The following is a 7,160-nucleotide window of genomic DNA, read 5'->3' on the forward strand; positions in this document are numbered from 1 at the left end:
TAATAGCAAGATATTGTATTATTATAAATAGAGTAGGCAAAATATGATTTTTAGCATTTAGCATTTTCAGCATTATTGATATTTTCTATTTATAATCCCTTCGCTATACAACTAGCCTTCACCAATAATTTATTTTGACACTCTCTTAGTTTGGAGCTTAATATATAAGTTGCTTAAACCACAGAACACTTTAATGTATAGAGCAACGCAGTGTCTATTTTTCAGAACAGAATTACAATGATGTATTCAATCAAAAGATACAGATTCAGTTTTTCTTTAGGTCATAGTAGAAATACATTTCTATTTGCATTGACTAGAATTACACCATATTTAACTCAACAAGACTTTTTTTCAGACAAATTAAGATGTTTTTGTGTAAGTTCATTATGAACTGATATATTATCCAACCTCTATGTCCATTATATAGAAGCATAACAACATGACATTTTGTTCAATCATTTGAATTTTTCAGTCATTCTTCTGAAGTTTTTGCATCATAGATTGTTTTAAAAAGAGATGTACTTGGAAAAAAAAAAAAAAAAGAAAAATCTTAAAATTCCAGTCTGCTCACAGACATCTTGTGTGTTCATGTTAGCTTGTACCAAGTCCAATATTTTCTAGAAGCAACTGCATAGAAATATATTGGAAAGTTTCAAGACTAGTATCATCTACAGAAGAATTGCATTTTAAGTCCACAATTAACTTTAATAACCTGTATTAAATGGTCTTTGCCATTTATTAGAGATTCCTAAAATGTGTATCAAGCAGCCTGATATGCTCTAATGATAACTTGAAATGCATTTGAGCTTCAGTGGTGTTTAGTTCATACAGTCGAAACTGAGCACCAATGTTTAGTGGTAAAAGTCGAATATTAGCTGAAGAGATGAACTCATGGTGAACATTTGTCTCAGTTCTTGTAGAGGATGATGACATTTTATTAACAAAACAGGTCCACAGTGGAATAGATTTTATTGTGAGGTTTGCTTGTTTGTTGTTATTGTTGTTGTGTTTTTTTTTTTTTCCTAATATTCATCCAAAATTTAACTTCTCATTTACATAATCATAGTTGTCTCCTTCAAGCTGGAAAAAAAAAAACATCTAACTCTTTTTGAGTTTGACTCTTTCCTCATTTATCATTTATGTCAGCTCCTGTATATAGGCAAAGTAGAGCTACTCCTTTTTAGTTTTATGAGTAGGCAAATCCAGGCCTCTGTGCTAATAATACTCTGCTATGGGAATTTGGAAAGAGTTATGTGAACAGAGATAGGTGGTTCATGGATGTGATGCACAACACAGTCCTTATAAATAACTACCAGCTTAAAAATATATACAGATATTTAACTAAGTTGACAGGCATTAAGTATGACATACAGTCATTCACTAGAATTATGATACCTTATTCAAATGCCTACAATACCACATATATTTGCCTTTGCATGCTATGTAATTCTCCTGTCTTCCCTTCAATCATGTGAAGTAGCCTTTCCAAAACAGCAGCTGCAAAATAACTCTGATTATTTTTTTCAATGACTAATAGTTATTAGGTTCATATGAAAGAGTATGTCCTCTCTCATATTCTTACTTATTTTAGTATTACTTTCCATCTCGGTGCTTTCATTTAATAAATAAATAAAGTAAAATCTTGTTGCATACTTATACAAACCAATTGAAAAGGACAGTGAAACTTATTTTTTTTTTCTTTTTTCTTTTTTTTCCATTGAACAATTTCCTGAACATATAATTATTTCCTCTAATGCTCTATTCATCTTCTTTCTCTTTTTATATTCCAAATATTTTATAGGCATAAGGTCATATATTTCTCTTTACCTCTGCAAGTAGGATAATTTTTTTGTAAAAAAATTTTTGTGTTTTCTGAAATTGTTTTCCCAATTTTTCCTTTTTTTTTTTTTTTTTTTTAACCAAAGTAATGAAGAGCATTTTTTTTAATTCCTAAATAATATCTTAGTTTTAAATTTTCAAAATAAATCTCTTTACTTTCTTTAGTACAACATATACTCATTGTAAGAATTGGATTCTAACACTGGTCGAAAAAATGTACACAGATTGAGGCATAAAGTGGCAAATCCTATCACCTGATGACATAGCCAAGTATTTGCAAGATGCTGTTTGTCTCTTCATGACAGAAAATGCAGAATTTTCTGGGGGGAAAATAAATAAATAAATAAATAAATGGAAAGGAGCATTTGAGTAATAGGATTCATCTTGAATAACTCCTGCCATAATATAATGTAAGTTTCCAAATTTTAGTAGTCACTTTATATACCCTTTGTAGTTTAAAACTGAAAGAAATGTGTCTTCTGGTCTAAGATTTAATTAACCAATCTTAACATTATATTTTAGGATAAGAAGAAGCCTTATTACTCTCCATTGTTTTTAAAGACTTATCACTTATTACTTTCAATTGTTTTTAAAGTGTGCCTAGAATGACTAATTCAGATGTAAATGTCTCCACTGTAAAAATCCACGAGAGGTTTTTCTTACTCTTTTATGTACCGTTCACTGATGCCTCGCCAACCTGTACACTGGATATTTGGGTTTACAGGTTGAATAAATTTTCAACCTGTAAAAATTCCTGAGAAAATAAATTTTCTCAGGAAAGGAACTTTGAAAATACAAGTATCCATTGAGGATATGTATACACCAGTAAATTTAGTGCTCAGAGACCTTTCCACATATTAGGCTAAATGTTACAAATAGCTTATGATTATATTTGCAAACAGTAAAGTCTTCAAAATAAGATGCTACATGCAAACTTGCTATCAGCTGTCAGTCAGGATACAATATACTGTTTTTACACATATATACTGTTTGCACATGTCCACAGCATCCATATGTGCTGGTTGAGTTATCTCTCATTGTAAACTGCAAATCAGAAATATATGTCTTTTAATATACTTTCTTTCCTTCTTCTACTAGAGAAGTAGAAGGCACTTTTCAAGTACAATTCATCTGGCCATCTGGACAGAAGACATAACACAGCTTAGATGTGTCTGTTTCTTCCTATTAACTATAAAAAAAAAAAAAAAAAGTCCAGATGAAAAGCTTGCACATAAAAATCTGAAAGATAAAGATCACTGAAGATAAATGAGGGAAAAAATGCCTAACAGTTGATGATGTTCTTCCTGGTTATTCTGATAGGATGATGCACATCTCAAAGCTGAAGACTGGGAGAATTTCTAATGCAAATGTTTTTGTTTGCTGTCTATACAGAGCTTTGGAAGGTTATTTGTTTCTCTAAATGTTTATTCAGAAAAAAAAAAAAAAAAAAAAAAAGGAATATTCTGTGAAAATAAAGGGATGGTTTTGTCAAGGATTGAAACCTAATCAGGATGGAAGAAATTCATGCATGTGGGAATAACATGGAGAGGCTTTGAACAGATGAAGAAAAAAGATGGAGCACTTATGAGTCATTTTGGTTTTGGTAGGCAAATCCTTGTGTTTGACAAGTACAAGTACTACAACAGCACATTTAAATTTAATGGCCAATTCTGAGGTAACCAGGATTTCCACCCTTTAAAATATATGTGGGCTAAAAAACGTACCTCTTATGCAAATTTAGGAATGTCTTGCTAGTGCAAATAAATATCTAGCCCTAGTATCAATGAATTATCATTAGTCCAGTTACAAAAATACTCTTCAGTTGAAATCACCTTATTTATATTATGTTGGATCATTTTTAATATAGCTAATATATATATAAAACCAAAACAAACAAACAAACAAAACTTGAAGTGCATAGTCCCCTGCTTTTGTGCTCACCCTTTTTGTACCCCTCCAGTTTCAATGCATCTAAGACTGATAATGATACTCTTCCTCCAGAAGGCAAGGAAAACTCTAGTAAGTTATCAGTTTTGGACATCTTCACAAGGAAAAGAATAATTGTGATGGCAATGATTTATTTCTCCTCATTCTGTACTTCCCTTGGGATATTTATTCACATTTTCCATTACACACTACAAATGTGCATAAAAAATGTCTATAAATTGGTCTCCATTTCCATGTTATACCTTAATTTACATGATGCATTTTATACATTGCCTATTTGTTCATTTTCTCTTCCAATCACAATTTTACCCAGCTCTCAGGGTGGTATTCCTTCACCAAATAGTAAGTGAGCTTTAATGATTAGTTTATAACCCTGAAGCCTCTGTTTTCATCCTGTGCTCACACTTTTGATGCCTCATTCTGTTTGTAGTCCTCTACACCACATTATTATTTTGGGGTCACAGCATGCACTACTCAGATGAGAATTGTTTCACCTTTAATTAGAGACCTATACCAAAAGTAATATAGCACACTATATAGTCATTCAAAGTTAAGCAAAATTAAAATGATTAGGCAATAATCATCTGTCATCTGGTTGCTAGACAATACATGCTACTGCTGAAAAAAATTAAAAAGAGCTCCAGGTAAGCATAAGCAAATCACAGCTAGCAAGTTCTTGTTCTGAGAACTTCCAGCTGGTACAAGCCTGTGGTGTGCTACTAGTAATGGTAAGTCAAATTTACCAGTCTGAAAAGCTACAACATCCTATTGTTTTCTGTTTTTCTTTTTTTCTTTTTTTTTTTTTTTTTTTCTTTGAAGACTGGAACACAGCTCAGACCTCTTTCTTTTTTCCTCCACCCTACTCCCAGCAACATGCAACAGCTGCCCTTAAGTAATGTGACAGACATTTTTCTGCTGTAGACAGGAGAGATAGGACCTAATAACATTGTGTCTTTTGCTTCTCTGCTCTTTTAATCACTTTGTATTATTTCACTTTGTTCTCTTTGATGACTTCAGCAAGTAGGACCATTAAAGATCTCTTCTCCGTTTTACTGCTAAAAACCCGCTCTCCATTTATCTGTTCAATATGTTCAATACTACAGTATACTCTCCAAGTGTATAGATGGCTTGTGAAAGGATTTTTGGAAGTCAGGTAGGTTACTTTTTTTAACCTTACATAGAGGACCAATGATTTCAGGGTATTTTCATGTTGTGCTAGACTGAATACTGAAACCAGAAGTGGTCATAAGGGCCCTAAGTTTTTGATGTATTTCCTACTACAGAAAAAAAGCATTGAGAAGCTTTGAAATAATTTTGAATAAATATATTTGGAAATTAATAATAATAACAAAAAAAATAAAAAAGGAATAAATAAAAAGTAAAAAGTTTAAAATAATAATAACTAAAAAAAAAAAAAAAAACAACTGGTACTTTGAAAGGGTTTCCCAGGGCCAATTGTTTTGGCAGATAATGGAAACTTAAAAAGTAAACTGTTTTCCTTTGATTTTCTGACAGATTTAAGCTTCTGGAAGAGCTGTTGTGATTATTGTAAAACATGTCCTGTAATTCTACACTATTTCCACAAATTAGTGGATTCTGAAAAACCTGCAAGGATTATGGCTGCAGGAGATAGTGAGCTGGAAGTGACAGTGGCTGTATAATTACCTTTCTGACCACTGTCCATTATAGATTCATGGAATCATAGAATCATTAAGGTTGCAAAAGACCTCCAAAATCAACTGGTCCACCCGTCCTCCTACCACCAATATCATCCACTAAACCATGTCCCTAAGCACTATGTCCAACCATTCCTTAAAGATCCCCAGGGATGGTGAGTCCACCAACTTCCCTGGGCAACCTGTTCTAATGCCTAACCACTCTAATGGAGAAGAAAAGTCTCCTCATTTCCAACCTAAACCTCCCCATGTGCAACTTGAGGCCATTCCCTCTAGTCCTATTGCTAGTTATCTGTGAGAAGAGGCTCCCCAGCTCCCCACTACTTCCTTTCAGGTAGCTGTAGAGAGTAGTAAGTTCTCCCCTGAGTCTCCTCTTCTCCAGACTAAAAAACCCCACTTCCTTCAGCCACTCCTTGTGTTCCAGACTCTTCACCACCTTCATTGCTCTTCTCTGAACACACTCCAGGGCATTGATGTCTTTCTTGTAGATAGGGGCCCAAAACTGAACACAGTGCTCAGGGTGCACCCTAACGAGCAGAATACAAGGGGATGATCACCTTCCTGTTCCTGATGGCTACACTATTCCTGATACAAGCCAGGATGCCATTGGCCTTCTTGGCCACCTGGGCACACTGCTGGTTCATGTTGAGGTGAGCATTGACCAACACCCCTAAATCCTTTTCCTCTGCACAGCTTTCCAGCCCCTCTGCCCCAAGCCTGTAGTATAGCATGGGATTGTTGTGGCCAAAGTGCAGGACCCAACACTTAGTCATGTTAAACCTCATCCCATTAGCCTCTGCCTTTCGATCCAACCTGTCCAGGTCCCTCTGAAGGGCCTTCCTACCCTCTTGCAGATCAAAACTACCCTCCAGCTTAGTGTTATCTGAAAGCTTATTGAAGGTGCACTCAATTCCCTCAAATCATCAATGAAGATATTAAAGAGGTTGGCCCCAACACTGACCCTTGGGGAACACCACTGGTGACCAGTCACCAGATGGATTTCACTCCATTCACCACCACTCTCTGGGCCCAGCTGTCCAGCCAGTTTTTAGCCCATCAAAGACTGTACCTGTCCAAGCCACGGACTGCCACTTTCTCCAGGAGGATACTGTGGGAGACCGTGTCAAAGGTTTTGCTGATGTCTAGACTACATCAGCAGCCTTTCCCTGATCAACCAGGAGGGTTACCCTGTCATAGAAGGAGATGATGTTGGTCAGGCAGGGCTTGCCTTTCATGAACCCATATTGGTTAGGCCTAATCCCCTAGCTGTTTTACACATGTGTGATTACACTCAAGATGACTTGTGCCATCACCTTTCCTGGCACCAAGGTCAGGCTGATAGACCTGTAGTTCCCTGGATCTTCCTTAAAACCTTTCTTATAGCTGGGCATCACATTAGCAAGTCTCCAGTCATCTGTTCACCTGTGATGTCCCAGCATGCACCATTCTATGCACCAGATACCACTGGTTGCAAAGAGACTTCTGTTCACTGCAAAGACGAGTTATAGGGCATTGTAAGTGAACCAAAAATACATGTGTTTTGCTTACTGTGCTAAAAACTTCCTCCCATACTGAATACTATTGTCTAATTAATAGCTAGTTGCATTCAATCAATGCATTAATCTCGGCTTAACTCAATCTTATTTCTCACTGATTTGTCTTCTTTTGTGTTTGTTTAGCAATGTTTTAGAATGCATT

Source organism: Anas platyrhynchos, chromosome 1 (genome assembly GCF_047663525.1).
Source record: "Anas platyrhynchos isolate ZD024472 breed Pekin duck chromosome 1, IASCAAS_PekinDuck_T2T, whole genome shotgun sequence".
Taxonomy (NCBI): Eukaryota; Metazoa; Chordata; class Aves; order Anseriformes; family Anatidae; genus Anas; species Anas platyrhynchos.